We start from the raw sequence: 16,859 nt of genomic DNA on the forward strand, positions 1-16,859 counted from the left end.
TCATTCACTCTCACTGTTCTCATCAGCATCCTTTTCTGCCAGCAAAGCATCAGCAAATAAAACCAAGTGCACTCCACGTGCCAATTACCCTACGGCACAGTCGACCTTAGCTAGCAAGTGAGTATATGGGAGCATTCAGAGCCTGAATTAATTGAGTTTTAAGAGTTATTGGATTTCAATTTGGCTCATGGTGAGAAACACAACTTCAAATGAATGCTAACAAATAACTTTGTAAGGCCATAATATGTTAGTGCTGTGTTCACAGCTTGTTTCCGCTGCCCCCAAGTGGCCAAATCAGCTATTAGAAGTTTGCAATATTTCATGTTTACAGCTCAAGCTTTCAGTATTGCGTTCTAATGGCGTAAGTTGCTGGTCCAGTTTCTCACAGATGGCTGATAGACTGGATATTCTTTTTGGAACAATTCTTTTTTTTCTCACGTTGACTTAAAACGATCTAAATTTCTTGCCAATTTCACACATGCAACAGAAATACTTGGTCAATTGTTTTCTCACTGTGAGGGCTAAATACAAGGGAGCACAACAGAGGTGTAATGAAGTAGGCAGGAATAGGCTGTGAAATTCTGGAACAGGAAGAAGACTATAAAATGTAGTGCCAATGGATGACCTGTTGAAAAGGCATTCACATTTTACAGGCTTTGACACTCCACTTAGAAGGCCATTGTTTGTCTGTGAGAGAAATTTATGCTCCCTTTAATGGGTTGCAAAAACTGTTCCTCCTACTTACAGACCAGATGTGATTAATGTTTACACACTTCATGGACTGGGACCAGCTTTAAATAATCGGGCAGACTTGTCTATTTCTATAAGTATCCTACATTTGAACCTGAAAGTCCCACAGAGTGAAGTCTTAACGCCTCCTTATGTTCAAACACACCCGGACGGGATGCTGTAACAAACCAGCAGATAGCCATCAAGGCATTTTCATCTCCCCCCACCATTTAATTTCAAGGCGGTCAGCAAATGAAGCTGCATATTGACAAGAGATTTAACACCATACCTCACTTGTTACACTGAACCTCCCATTTAGAAAGCCATTCGTTATGGCGCGAGGTGCTCACTTAGTTTGCAGCCATTTCTGAGCATTCTCCACATTCAGAGAGCGATGCTTGCTTCATGTTTGATCACCTTCCTCTAGCTGCAGCCCTGTGGTATGCCCTGTGCCAGCTGTCACTCGAGTGACCTCTAATTATCACTGAGCTGCAGGCTTTAATGTCCTTGTGAGTGGGCGTGTGTTTATGTGTGTGTTCCAACTCTCTCCATAACCAAGAAAAATACCCTCAAGCACGAAGTAGCGATTCTGATCAAGGAACACTGCTGTTGGCTGTTTGCGTGAGTTTGTGTGTGCGGGCATCCATATGTGTATATATTATTGCATGACTGTGTGCCTGTGTTTGCGTGTGTTTGCGTGTGTTTGTGTGTATGTGTGTGTGTGTATATGGCACATAAAAGTTAAAGGCTGCTTTATTGGTGTTTACAGCAGAGCGGAAAGTAAAAAAGGTGCAACATTTTTACACCTGTAACCAAAAAGGAGGCGATACTGTTTTAATTAAGGATGACATGTTCCTCCCTCCCACACGCTGCCTGTAGATGGACACACACGTATATCCACTCGCCCACACATGCCTTCCACTAGTTGACCTGCGGTGCCAGCCTGATCTCGTCTTTCTAGCAGCCCATAAAGGCAGCCTGCAGTGTGGACAGCCCCTTCGCACTCAAGGGTTCTCCTCAGATCTCATTACACTGTATTACAGCTAAGCCCACCATGTGTTCCCGCAGTGGAAAATACTGCTGTTCTCAAGGTATGGCTGAAAAACCATTAATTCCACCTCCCCCATCTTCCACTCAGTCTCCCATTCCTAATGTTCATAAAACCATCGCATGCTCTCCGGGACGGTGAGATACCAGCTGCATGGATGGTGTTCTTCCACTATATGAGCAATGAACGAGGGGTGCCACAGGCCTTCAGGGCCTCATCTCATTGCTCGCAGCAGGAGCAGCTTAGCTCATAACGTTGAGAAATGGTTTGCAAAAAAAAAGCAAAAAAGAAAAAGGACTTGAGATATTTTCTAAATGAAATCTCACAGGCTGTGAAAACTCCAGCGGGGCTGCCAGCATTAAATCAAGAGAGAAGGGGCTTCATTAATTTGCTTTTTTGTTTATCTCCCTGTGTCAACGCTGGTATTTTTAGAGCAAACGTGGAGCAGTTCATTCAACAGCTGTGACCCACCTGGGATGAGTGCGTGCATGTATGTTTGTACGAGGGTGAATGCTGTTATTAGTTCATGGTCACCTTCCCGGCTTAGCAACCAGTGACGGCTGGGTGGGGTGTGAAAGTAAGCCAGGCCACACACACCTCATATGTGGCTTCAATGTTTATGTCCCACGGGTTCATCCTCGCCTGTATGGATTACAGTCAGAGGCACAGAAACAGTCTGGCTGGGATGCAGTTTTAGCAGTCAGACATACTGGCCTGTACGGCACCACCTGGGAGAGCTAAAGAGCTCAGATGGCAGATCCTCCTCATGCTGATACTGATCTGATACTGTGTGTTTTAGCCCTGAATGATCTGACAGTGAGGTGCACAAGGCCAAAAAATGTACAACTCTAACCCGCTGCACAGAGAGATCTGGGATGGGGAGGCCGAACTCTGCGTCTACAAAAATAATAATAACATGCTTCTTTGTAGCTCCCTCCGTGCTGAAATCCCAGCCTGCTGCGATCACAGGGGCAAGAACGAATTCCTGTCTGGAGATGCCAGAAGCTGTTAGTCTGAGCAGCGGGGCTCACTTGCTCAGCTCGCTCCAATCAGACAAGAAGGAGGGAAGATGAGGGTTCTTCTATACAAGGAAGTGCTCCAGCCAGGCTAACACATAGAGGGGAGATGGGCAGGCTTGCAGGATTTGAACTGAAAGAGAGGCAATTAAACAAAGTATGGGTTAGCAATGCAACAATCCCTGCACACTGCTTTGCCATTCTCTCTTTCTTCCTTCCTCTCTACATACATTTGTTCATCTTTTCCTTGTTTCTTCCCATCTCCACTTTTTCCTCCAGCCTTTCCTCCTCACCTACCATTCACCTGTCTTCTCTCTGCCTTCTCTCTTCCTTCTTTTTTTCCATCCTCCCATCTTCCTTCCCGCTTTTCTTATTTCTCTGGATCAGACAGTTGTAGTTGTTCAGAAGGTTGAGTCCACACTGTGTCTTTGTTCCTGCCTGATACAGTGACAGGCAGACACTGAGAGGAGTTACAGTCGCACACTGAGCTGTATGTGTACAATGTGACAGCTCTTAAATGTTGCTGCCTCTGTAGTGACAGGCTGCTGAGCGCTGTGGTTGATAGGACACAGTTAAAGTTACAGCAGCAGATGGAAAAGCATTACAGAGGCATGGAGAGCTACTTCACATACCCTCTGCCTTTGTGCAGCAGCAGCATATATATATATATGGCGATGTATTAAAAGCAGAGGGTCATATATATCTTCTGCTCAAGCACATCCTTGGCAAACAGGAGAGGGAGGCTCATAGCTTTCCCACATTGCACCTGGGTGAAGTTTGAACTGTCCACGCTCACTCACTCCCTTCTTTCTTCATTTGTCTTTTCCTTTCACTTTTTTCTTTTTCAAACCAGTATTTGACACCTCTGAGCTGCCACCCACAAAGCTGATTTATGTCCATTAGCTGCAAAAGCTAGTCCCACCTTGAAGGATGTGTGTGTGTGTGTGTGTGTGTGTGTGTGTGTGTGTGTGTGTGTGTGTGTGTGTGTGTGTATGCAGAGGGGGGTTGGGGCAGGTAGCAGGCCCTTGCATTGTTGTGCTGCACTGACGTCATTTGACATTCATACCTACCCCATACCCTGCAAAAGGGCTGATCTCGTTACCATTCTGCAGCCAGAATTCAAGAAGAATAAATCCTTGGCTGTGTAAGAGTTTATAGGGCTCCCTGGATGTTATTTATCCCTGCAGCCAGAGGGAGATCCCATGTGAGTACAAGGCATTCAGGGGTTAATGTGAAATCCTCCTCATTCCCCTCATACAGGATGATTTATTCCTCTGACTTAAGTTGTAGCACATGTGTCTCACATGGACAGAGCAGCAGATCGGATATGACTGCTGCCGCTGATGCCTTGGGAGTCATTTGTCAAGGGTCCAAAGGGGTCAGAAATAATTTTTGACCCCATAATCAACCAAGTCTACCAGCCATGGTGTGCATATCAGTTGGTGTACATACTCAACCTTAAAGGTTCTTTGTGTTGCTTAACAAGTAGGAACATTCACTCAAGTACCAACAGCTGGCGAGCTGTCACGCTAACAACCATCCCAGCATAAACACAGGCAGAATACGAGCGCCAACAACTGACACTGTTTCGTTAACACCGAGAACAGGCCGCAACCAGCCATTGTACAGCCATCAGATCTGTTATTTAATCACAAGAGAGCCTGGATGTGTCTGGAGGCTACAAATCTGTAAGAGCCATTAAGGTGAGCAGCAAAGGTTAGCTATCAGGATGTCAAAGCCTTGTTGAGGCTTAAAATACACCATTGTCCCTATTGAAGGTATATTTTCACCCTCCTTCACCATTGTTCATCCTCAGCTTCAGTATCCACTTGGCATCTATTCTTAGCTCTATTGTCGCTGGGATTACGGTGACATGTTGTCTATTGTGGTTCTTACAGCAGCTACAGCATCCGTCCCTGCAGGACAACCACAGGTCACTCAGTGCAAGTTACAGGTGTCTTTACACGCACTGTGCACCAGGATAATGTTACGTATTGGTTAGATGAAGCTTTTTCACAGTGGTGGCTGCTGTTTGAAGCAAAGTTTCTGTCATTAGCTAAAATGAAACTTTCAAATAAAGGATCCTTTTTCATTCTCAGTATGAAATGTTGCAGACTCTTGCATTGAGTGAGCAAGTCAGGATTCAGAATCTGCAGTGACAGTTACTTCAAGAAAACAAAGGTAGCAATCAAAAGATGCCATAGTAGAGAGGACATGAACATGAAGTTTGATGCATGATGTTCCAGTACTTTATTAAGCTCAAACATCATCTCTGTTACCGCCCTCATAGTTATAGAGGACAATCTGAGCACACGAAGCTGAAAAATAAATCTATGTATGTATGAAAATCTAATATATGAATGTATGTTTTTATGTAGTATGTACATAAAATTATAAGAGCACTACTGGTTTCTTTATCCTCCCATTTCAGCCTCATATTCCATCACAAAGTTGAGCTTTTTCTTGTAATGTGAGAAAAATCTTATGGGTTGTGTCGAAGCTACTATGGTAAGTGTTACGTTGGATGATGTTGACCTCTTGAGTCCTGCAGTGCTGTATTTTCATGACAGCTGTTGCTCAAAGACCCACACCACACATGGCAGGAAGACAATGTATCCGGAACAGATGAGGAGAAAAAAGGAGGCTGAACACTGAATCTGCAATAAACATGTCTTTAAGAAGGAAACTTACAATTTCCCCCTACGCAAAACATATGAAGAGTCAAAGTCAGGTCAGTCTGTCAATCACATGACATTGTCCCGCTGCAGTGATCCTCACTGTGGTGATCAGGTGGAATATTTTCACACTCCAGAGCAGTTTCACCTCTTGTCCCCTCCTGCTCACCATCTGGACTGTCTGTGTATTTGTTCACCTGTAATATAATACTTCCCTGCAACAAACAATTGGGGCATTCCTCTTCCTGTTATAGTGAAAGAGCCTCAAATGTGAAATAAATCAGTTTGGCGCTTTTCGCAACAAACAGTGCGCACATCATTTCATCCATCAGAATTAATTAGACAACGGTACATTAAGGACTTTTTGTTTGTTTGTTTTAACTTTGGTTGCTACATGCAGCTTTTTTAAGAAGTGTAAATCTGTTCAAACACATCAGAATGAGGTAGATCAAAAGTAACACATTGGAGGAAACAGTTTATTAGCATTAGGAATGAATGATTTCTTTTTCCCCCTTGCCATTTTCTTTCACTTGCTTGACAAAAATTTGATCTTTGCTAGTCTCCCATTACTTTTAAAATGTATATTTTTGCAAGCTGTGACCATCTATTTATCCACTCCACCAGGGAAGCCCGGTAACTAATGAGACTTCAACAGTGCCTCATGTTTTCTCAGATGTGATTCATGTTGTGGCTGCACTGCAGAACTACAGGTAAAAGTTCAGCCCATTCGAAGGCCAGTCATGCATCTTTATGTCTAATCCAGTTAGAGTTGAACTGGTAAAGAAGCTCGCATTGTATCCTATGAGGACGGACTACCAATTCTGATAATGCAGCCACATATGACTCCAATAAGAAGTGGTGGGAAATAGGGGTCAAAGTTGACATTGCAAAGGCCACAAAACATCAGAAGACAGAGATATAAATCTGGCAAAGTCAATATTAGTCAGATAGGGTTATGCAGACTTTGAAGGAGACATCTCTAGATCAATGCACCGGCCCTCAGGGCTTTAAAGTGGACCCCTCCACCCTGCCCCACCCTCACCCTCTTTGGATTTGCCTGCTCTCCAGCTTCTATCTCATCCATCTCATCTGCACCAGTACTGTTAGGCTGCTCTTGCTCACCCAGCTGCCTGCTCAGGAATCCACATACCACCTTTTCTCTGCACCCCCACCCCTGCCAAGCCCCATTCAGTCCACAAACAACAAATAACTTACCTCAGCTGATGGATGACTGTTTGAAACCTAATATGAAAGCTTTCATCTTGTCAGCAGAGTTACTGACAGCTAAACATCAATTGAGGTATAGCAGTATGTTGATCATGATGGAAAGACGTTTAGAAAAAAAATGTATTCTGTGCTCGCAGATGCCGAATACATGTTTTTTTCATTAATTCTACATTACATAGCTCTTTGAATTGGCAATGCGCACACATACTGACTCTGTTTAAGGTATTGGTTATAGGAGCAAGGCTGGAGTTATGTCAGCTTTTCTCCAAGTCTGCCATAAAGTTGAATCGGACAGCTGATTTCACACTACGCTCTGTCAAACCTTTGAAGTCTGAAAGCGTTTCCTTTATTTATTAGCCCTACTTTCAAAGTCCACGCTCCCCATGAGGTCAGCGCTTTGACGTATTGACATTTGACGATAGCTAAGTTTGCAGAGACAGGATCAGCTCTAGGTAACATCAAATGTAATTTTGCAGTAGAATGCATAGTTGAGTTGACCTGCACAGCAGAGATTTACTATCCAAAGAGAATGTGCCTGTATTCAGACCTCAGATCAATCTTTTGTATGCTTCCCCAGCGGCTTTTCTAAAGGAAGAGCCTCTCAACAGAGACGATCTAGAGGACACACATTTGTTTTGTGTCCTGAATTGCTGATTTAGACCAGGTATTTAGAAAAGACAGGACACATCCAGAAAAACTGACCACGTCAAGTTATTATTTAGTGTGCAGTTTGAGTCGCAACAATTTCTTAAACTAAAAAGACATCCAAGACACTTAAATCACAACACAAGTGCAATGAAGAAAAACTGAGTGTTCCCTAATTAGTTGTAACATGATAATGTTACCTTTCTACACTCTATACTGTAACCGAAACTGACAAACACTCATAAACTGAGGCAGTTAGCAGCAGTTCTATGTGCAATACCACCACGTGAGGAAAACATTTGCAACTGAAAATATGGATGTCCAGTCTGTCCTAGGGGTCTTTGGAATCCATTAAAAGCACATTCTCATCAAAAACACTCTGACAGAGAAATTGCTGCCCCGCCACCTCACAGCACTCACAATTGTCAGAATGCATTATGTGTGAGGTGCATACTGCAAGTGTTTCTGCTTGACTGACAAACACAATATGACCTGCCCGTGCTGTTCATGTCTGCTTTTACTGCGGCTGAGAAGAGACGGGTAAAAAAAAAAAAATTAGAACCACATCAGAGCTCCAAATGAACTATCATGAGCAGGTACACACATGATCATATGAGTAATAATAAGCAAATGACTCATACACACATAACACTTCATCATCTGTCATGAGAGGCATGGCGACATAACTATATTCTCCAATGACACAGCTGAGATGTTTGACACGCCTCCGCTGTCACTAGCATGCACTCGTAAGCCTTCTGCTTTGATGTGGAGAGAAGAAGATTCTTTATTGTCACATTCAGTCATACTGTGGGACACTAAATCTGACAACCTAGAGCACAGTCTACAATGAAACTGTCTCCAGCATGCTGGGAACAGGCACAGAAACTTGTAATGAAACTATAGCAGAGAGAGCAGCATGCCTGTTATTCCTCCATAGCCTTTTATTTAATCAGTTAACTGGATAATCCTCCCACCCAATCTCATCATTGCCAATCCAGGCTACTCATCCACCAATCATAAGCACCTTTTTCACTGTATATAGGTCTTCATGTCATTGTCTTTCCAACACCAGCAGCATTTACTGCGTTTCGTTGTCTCTGTGTTGCACTCTGACGACGATGACAATAAAGTTGAATCTAATTTAGGATCACAAGTGGCTCAACAACAGGCTCTTTAGATCTATCATCTTACCTAGAGAATCCCACCTGCATGTAAAACCTTTAAATCAGTACCACATTACAGGAAAAGAGTAGAGATTGTGTATTAGCTTCTCCTAGTTGAAGCAGCAGTCAGCTCCTGCTGGCTCCGTCTTCATTATCCCAGCTAAAATTGATGCTCGCACGGTCAAAGCAGCAACCTGAGCCTCTCTTGTTGCATTTCCTAGTAGCTCATACAAGTGCATTTAAGTAAAGTACATTTACAATAATTACTCTGCCATCCACTGATGTGAGTATGCGTCAGTGGACGGGGGAAGAGAACCGGCCACAGCTGGCAACAGGGATCCAGAGAACTCTACTAGAACATGATACGTCTGTACAGTAACTATGACATATGGAAATAAAGTTGAAAAGGAGCAAAGTGTTCCTTTAATCTAAAATGAGTTACCTTCTGCAGCATGAAAATAAGCACATTTGCTAATGTTTCTGCAGCCAGTGTCTACAGTACATTTGTCATGCAGCTACTAAAGCTAAAGCTGTGCACTGTGCAGTATATGTAGACTAATGGACAGGCAATCTGTACTCCAACCACTTGAATCGCTCTCCTCATTAGACTCTAATCAGACTTTAATATAGCTCAGTGTTGTTTTACAGTGCGTGTGTGACTTATGTGTGACTAGTCAGTTAATCAGTGTACACTTACTTTAATGTACTCTTGATAGATTGAAATGATTTCGCCCCTTGCTCCACTGCTTGCCATTTCAACGTCATTAGACATTATTGTTATGATAACCAGGACAAAATCCTTGGAATGGCAAAGGCCGAGGGAACATTTGATTAAATGCATCAATCTCTATTTAGTAAGCCGTATACGTGTAGTCTACGCTTCACGCATGTAGACGATGAGGGCTGGTGCACTTCTGGTAAAAATTAAAGTGACTTTCATCCAGCTTATCAGGAGAAGAGAACTTCTTGTCACTGAAAGAAGATGCTTAGAATATTTATGGGGAGCATGAGTGAATTTCAAGCTTTGAAAAATGTTATTCCTCCGTCAGATAGTTCAGTATATCACGCCTGAATAAGAGCTTTGTAACAGCTGCATGGCAAGCTGTGCACTATTTCTGATTCAGCCATTTATAACTGAAAAGTATACCTTTGGGTTAGCCACAGGCAACCCATGTTTTCTCTGTGCACTTTCTGACATTGCATACTGTCTGTTATATGTACCACTCAGTGACATGTGCTGGCTCTCCATGTGCTTTTCATCCCCAGTCTGCTGGTTAGAAAACGGTCTCATCCATTCTGCTTTTCTTCAGCTAAGCCTAATATTGTGTAGGAAATTCCTGATTCAGTGTTCAGCCCAGACATTGTTTCATAAAAAGTACACTGTCATTGCCTCATGCAGCTTGTCTCATCCTTCCCCTCCTGGTGCTGCTGGTAATAAGCAACTTACCAGTCTACCTTGGGAGAAGTCCAACTGGAAAACAGCAAAGCAGGAGGTAGTAGTGCTATTTTCTGAAACTGCGTTGTGAGAAAAATCACCGGACATTTGGTCATATCTGTGGATGGGTCTGTATGACTCTGCATCTGTTAGGTATGAGCCATTAGAATTGACTTATTATCCTGCATTAGCCTGGAATTTCTTCATTTTAGAGGCAAGGCCATAGGGCAGGTCATAAGGTCATAAGATTAAGAGTGAGAACTTTGACTTTATAGATTTTGATTTCACTCACACAGACAAATAAAAAAACAAGAATTCTTTCACCTTGCATATTTATGCCTCATGCCACACATGACGATTACATCAGTGTTGACCAATCAAGTACATGTATTAACTTTCCATTGCTGGTGTGGACTGCACAGGAGAGAGGGGGCACCAAAGCCACAGTGGCACATGGGCATATGATTTTCAGAAGGGTATCAAGAAGGGAACATGATCATGTGTGCACCAAATGTCACGACAGTCCATTTAATAGACCTAGCTGTTGAGACATTTCACTCATAGCACCATGTGTAAACCCCATGGTGATGCTGAAGTCATTAAGATTCATCCTCTGGCAGCATGACGTCTGTACAAAAGTTCATTTCACTCTGGATCAAAGAAGTGGACAGATGACAGACTGACCCACATGGTTATCTGTGGAGCTGCTGGCTAAACAGTTCTGTGCTGCCAGTGCTTCTGTCAGGTACTGGAAAATGTTACCAAACTACTCCTTTAAAGATGTATGCTGCATCAAAGGACTGGATGTCCTGCGTTCTTCATGTTGTTTTTCGCATGGACACCGCCAGTAATAATGAACAAAGGGCAAATGTAAAATATTTCCAGAACACGGCAATCTCCAAAAAACACAGTCATTTTCCCCCTGAGGATTGGATGATTATACAGATTCAAGTAACGCTATCAGACATCTTTAACGAAAACTACAATAACATAATAACACCTTAAAAGGACTTATGTGCTTTCTTAAGCTTAGTCAAGATGACATTGTCTAATATGTCATTCTTCACATTACAAAAGACTTTGATAGTGTGTCTGATTTCAGCGCTAAACCTGTAATGAGAGTAATGTTAATGGTGTAATACCACCATTTTATGATAGAGAGGGTATCTATTTCAAGGGCCACTAATGGACTACTGGTGTGACAGAAGAAGCTGAGGAATGTTCCAGGTCCCTTTTTTTTTACAAAATTGAGACAGAAACACGCAGCCACAGTAGAACAATAGATGACAGCTGAGGTCTTAAAGGTAATAGGAAAAAAAACCTCTGTTGCACAATATGGACCGTCTGTTTGCACTTGTGAAGACAGAAGACAGTGTGTATTACAATCTACTACAGTAGTACCTTATTTTATACTCCAGTGAACCGCCAGGAAAGTAGCTACCATTGAGGACACTGAAGTCTTGTCAACTGTATTTTATCTGGGGAGTTATTGTGGCTGACAGCAGCCATTCTACAGCTGAAGATTTACACAGGGTAGGTATTCTGCAAGCTGAGTCCAGTAGTTTTAGTTTTGTTTTTTAAAATAACTATTTTTAGGTCAATAAATCAATACATAAACTTTTCAGTATTTCTCCAACAGAATCTGAATCCTGTCCAGAGCGAAGACGGCTGTGAAACAGCATTGAAGCCTGTGTCTTGGAATATAAATGTATAAGGATGCTTTATTTCAGGAGTCTGTAACTTGATGATTTCTAAGGAAATTTCATGGAAAGTAAAAACAGTTCAATATCAACAAATACTGTATATACTTTACTAATACAGTATGGTACTGTATAGGGGGAATAGACAAAGTTCTGTTACAGTGACACTGGTTAAAGTGCTGTTTCATTTAATGTAATTTACAAAAAAAAACCATAATTTGACAGATAACTCAATGATTCAATATGAAAAACTCAAACAATTAAGAACTTGGTGCTCACAAAATCCCTTGCTGTCATACTCATACTGACGCAAACCTGCTCCTCCCCATTTATACCAGAATATTATTAGGCCTTGAATAACAACATTTGTTTGGATTCCTCTCCAGAGGAAGTTGGTTGGGGAAGGTCAGGGTGGTTATGGCTGTTTGTCAGTGCGGCTGCAGAGCTGGAACAGATTTCTGGAAGGGTCTGAAAAACAGAGGCCTGCCATGTTTCTTCCCCCCCCCACTGAAAAACTAGACCATGAGGCCCTCTAGAATAACATGGAATGCCTGGAGCAAAAATAATCTTCCTCATATCACACAATACGGGAGTATGTGGATTTTGTCTCCAGCGTAGCTCTGAAAAATGTGCAGATTGATAAGAACACTGCCCTCTTTATCATAAAAAACAAGGATACAGGTTTCACTGAGCAGGCCTACCAGACCATCCATCTGACTTCCTGGCTGTCACGCCTCTTGTTGCATCCATCGCACACGACGAGATAACTGAAACCATACTGAATGGCGCAACAGACACTGGCTGTTAATAATGGTGCATGTACAGTCTTATTGTCACATTAAAATGAAAATAATCTGTTAGCAACATACAAACCACATTTGCTCAGCGTACACAAACGGATATTTCTAAGAAATAATTCATTTTAACAAGCAGGACTGATTTCTTATCTTCCTGGTATTTAGTATGTGAATGTTAGGGCAGATTTGAAGCTCAAAGTTCTTCTAAACAGTTGTATGAATATATAGCTTTAGGTTTGGCTCAGCATTTTCACTTGTCACAGTTAATGTTAACATAGTATTAATGATAAGTTTTTCAGTAATCATTGAAAGAGTAGTTTGACATTTTGGGAAATGCATTTATTCACTTTCTTGTTGAGAGTTAGATGATTGATCTAAATATGAAGCCAAGTCCAGGAGACAGTGGCTTAGCTTAGTCTATTTTATCTTTGTCCACCTTATCTTAGTGTAAAGACTGGAAACAGTAGGAATAGTTTGCCTGCCTCTGTCCAAAGTGCAAAAATATGTATGTTTTCTCCCTCTATTCAAACAATTTATTCCACGTGAGACAGGTTGCTCACTCACACTCACAGATGTGAATTTAGGGTGAAACACTCCAAAGGCTAGCAAAAAAAAAAAAAAAAAAGAAAAAGAAAAGCTGGAACAACACCACTGGACATGGGGTAAGGACATTATGTTGTGGTGATTTTAGGAATGGGTACATATACTATGAGACATTTTCCACTTATATTTAATTAACTGGCCCAAAGTATCTGAGCACAGGCACACAAATAAAAGTGAAAATGAAAATGGGCAGAGTAGCAATTGAAAAAGCTGCCTCGTGGTATTGGAAGGTCCCCAAACTCAAGATTATTTTTTTCATGGCTTTCATGGAAGTCAGCCCAGAGAGAAAATTTAATATGTTTAGGTAATGAAAAACAAGGACGGCTCCATCTGCACTGAAATTTTTTGACCTTGATGTAGAAACGAACTTTTAACGCCCAATTTTCAAATGAGAACTGGCTACTGAATCATCACCACCATCACTGAACCAGTAACTGTTTAGCAGTGGAGCTCCACTCACTGGAGACAGAAAACCATCCTCGCCGTGACATGTGGGATGTTACTTCCTGGTTTAAAGCTTATTAAGAGACAGCGAAAACCACAGAAACAATCATGATCTGATGAATACATGAATCTTAAACACAGTGCTTTTATAGGTCCAGTTTGGACTGAACTGAATGCAACAGCTTGAACCAGGAGCAACTGAATGAACAACTGAACCCAAAACAGCATCAGACAACAATATAAATACAGTGGGCAAACCCAGGTCTCAAACATTGATCTGAGTTTTAGGATAAAAAACTGTAAGATTCCATATCTGAGAACAACTGACTGTGTCTCTGGAAGTACAACTGATTAGAAATGATTCATTTAAGTGCAGATTTCTTTGTTTTAGGTATTTGTCACCTGATTCCCTCACGGCCTACCTGTTCTTCACTGGCACTGGTCGCTTCACATCAGATAACCCTGCTCCCTTCTTTGATCGGCTTGAGCTGGTCAGCTAAACAAAGATAGACGCTGTTAGTCACTGGATACGTAACTATCAAACAAAGTCCAAATCCATCAGTTTATTTTCATTGGAGACAGATCCTGTTCAATTTTAACATGCCCTGTAGTAATATGTAGCATATGTCGGTAAGTGACCGCTTACAGCACAACGCTGCACAGGAAGCAAAACATTTAGACTGAGCTCGCTGTCAAAGTCAGTGAATTATGAAAGGTTTCGATCAAAAACCCACAATGAAATAGATGTCAGCCACACCTGTGGGCACAAAGACACACATCTTATTGAATCTTTGCATTGTGATAATCCAAAGTTTTCCACACCCACCTGTTGTTCCAGGTCTCCAAAATCCCATCAGACGTCAAAGTAATTGAACTATGCTTAAACTGGAAGCATGAAGTGTATGAGTGTGTGTAGCAGAGTGATTTCAATGTTGAGATGTGAGAGCAGTGAGAAAAAAAAGAGTATTATCCCACCACACACCCAAATAGACAGACTTGTGCATTCATGAAACACGACATTCTGTTTTATTGTCTGCAAATCAACCTGTGTTTTATCGTTATTAATTTCACTCAAGGCCGAGCGATTCAGCTCTAATGTGTTAAATGTGTTCCCTCCTCCCTGCACATGTATAATAAAGAGTCTGTGGCATGTCAAGTGACATTTTTATAGAATCCAAACTGGTTCCAAGATTTTTATGCATTTATTAAAAGTGAAGCAAACTTTTTAGAAGGCGAAAGTAAGAAATCTGAATCCATCTCTAACGTGACAAATGGGGAGATGCAGACATGCAGACAGGGATTTGACATGTGGAGCTGTCCAAGACAAGCTGAACGCAACACAAGTCAACCAGTGGCATCAATTAGCAACATGTTTCTCTCAGCTGGCCAGAGTGTGTGTGTGTGTGTGTGTGTGTGTGTGTGTGTGTGTGTGTGTGTGTGTATACAGAGAATAAATCAAAGATGATAACAGTGTAATCAGTGCTGGAGGTTTCCAGAGTTAATTGGTGAGAACTGGAGAAGCAGCAACATCCCTAAAAAGATGTCAGATCGGTCAAGAAACATGAGCAGTCAGACAAACAAACCTTAAATAACCCTTCAGGTTAGCCAAATGTATTTGGAAGCGACAGCAGTTTCAAGGCCGGGTTCAGCTCGTGTTGACAGAACTACATCGGTGCGAGCTTGCTGATATCATTGGCAACACATTTTAGCTAAGAGTCCCAGTCATGTCATTTAATTGATGCAGTTAACTTTATGTTGCTTGTTGTGAGGCCACAGTATGACAAGCTTCACTGATTTTTTTCCATCCTCACGCCTTTCAAACTGGACCCAACACATCATCAACCTGTTACGACTCAGCGGGGAGCTGTTTCAGTCTTTGAAGAAACTCCATCAAATCTGGGGAAGACATGGCTGCTACAAATAGCAGGTGTCTGTTATGTACCAAAGATAACAGTGATAGCTACTCAAAATAGTGGTGGACTCATGGCTTGTCTTGGAGAAAAGGCCACAAAAGGGTTCAGGCTTGTTGCCACCGGCCACAGGTCACCACTGGCCCACACCCATGAAGGCCAACAGGAAAACTATTCCATGATACAGACGAACCTCCTGTGTCAACTTTCACCCACCATACTTGCTGCTGTGTGACCATCTGACCGCTTTTCTTTCCTGCCTCTTTAAACTTCTGTTTTCCCAGATCTCAGGAATTGACACAATATTATTATAACAAGGCTGTTGATTCAAATCAATAATGGCAACATGTAAATTCTCCCTCCGGTATAAATCACAATGGGAATGGATTCTTTCCTCGGGGTACCACAGAGAATAAAACTGTCTGAGCTCAACTGATTTCAGGATAAAAAGAAAAAAAGAAAAGCACAGATACTTCAACATGAGTCATTGTAGCTATGAGGTGATGAACTATTACCCTCTTAATAAACACATCATAAATGCTTGTTCCTTTAGCACTAAAATTGTCAATGAGTGAGTTCAGTCCTGTTGATACAGTGTCATCATCAGTAGGTGTTCCCCGCGGGCTCGCTGAACTCTTGAGTTTTCAGGCCATGGCGAAATACTGAGCTCTCCCAGAATGACGCTTGCCAAAGCTCTGCTCAGAAACATGGAGAGGAAGACCAGATAGCACTCATCCAAAATTGTCTTGACATGTTCATGAACGGTTTTGCTGAAGATTTGACCACCAGATTCATATCTTAAACCACCTCTCACAACACGGTCAGTGAACACAGTCAGTGGATTTAATGTTTGAGAGGTGAGAATGTGTATGGAAGGACTTCAGAGGCAGCTGTGGGCAAATCAGTCGCTGGGGCATGAAAGCCTTTGGCGCAGCCAGAGGAAATATCTATATATATATATATTTATATGTTTTTTTCCACAGAAGAAAGCTGATATTCCCCAATGCAGCCAGAAGGCTTCAGTGAATCCTCAGGCAGAACTGTCCTACCTGCTGAGTGGATTTTTAGAAAAGGGTGTTTTGCCCCAAGTCCAAAGCAAACCCAGGAAATCTCACCTCCGCTACTTCTCCTACACACACACACACACACACACACACACACACACATACATTTCATCCCTCTCCCCTCTTTCACTTCCTCTCGCTCCTTTGTGTAACTGGTCTCACTGTGAGACAATGAACATCAGATGTGTGTAATTGCCGCTGGGATCTAAAGGCCTGGATGCACCTGTGATGTACAAGATGAGACAATTACACACATGACAAGGTAATTAGAAAAGAGAGCACTGAGTCAATTTAACGACCTTGAAGATTTCCTCATTAAACGCTGGTATTTCAGTGATTATCAGTGACAGTGGCCATGTGTGTCCCATTATCAGATGACTGAGTTAGCACAGCTAAGATG

Source organism: Chaetodon auriga, chromosome 15, assembly GCF_051107435.1.
Source record: "Chaetodon auriga isolate fChaAug3 chromosome 15, fChaAug3.hap1, whole genome shotgun sequence".
Classification (NCBI taxonomy): domain Eukaryota; kingdom Metazoa; phylum Chordata; class Actinopteri; order Chaetodontiformes; family Chaetodontidae; genus Chaetodon; species Chaetodon auriga.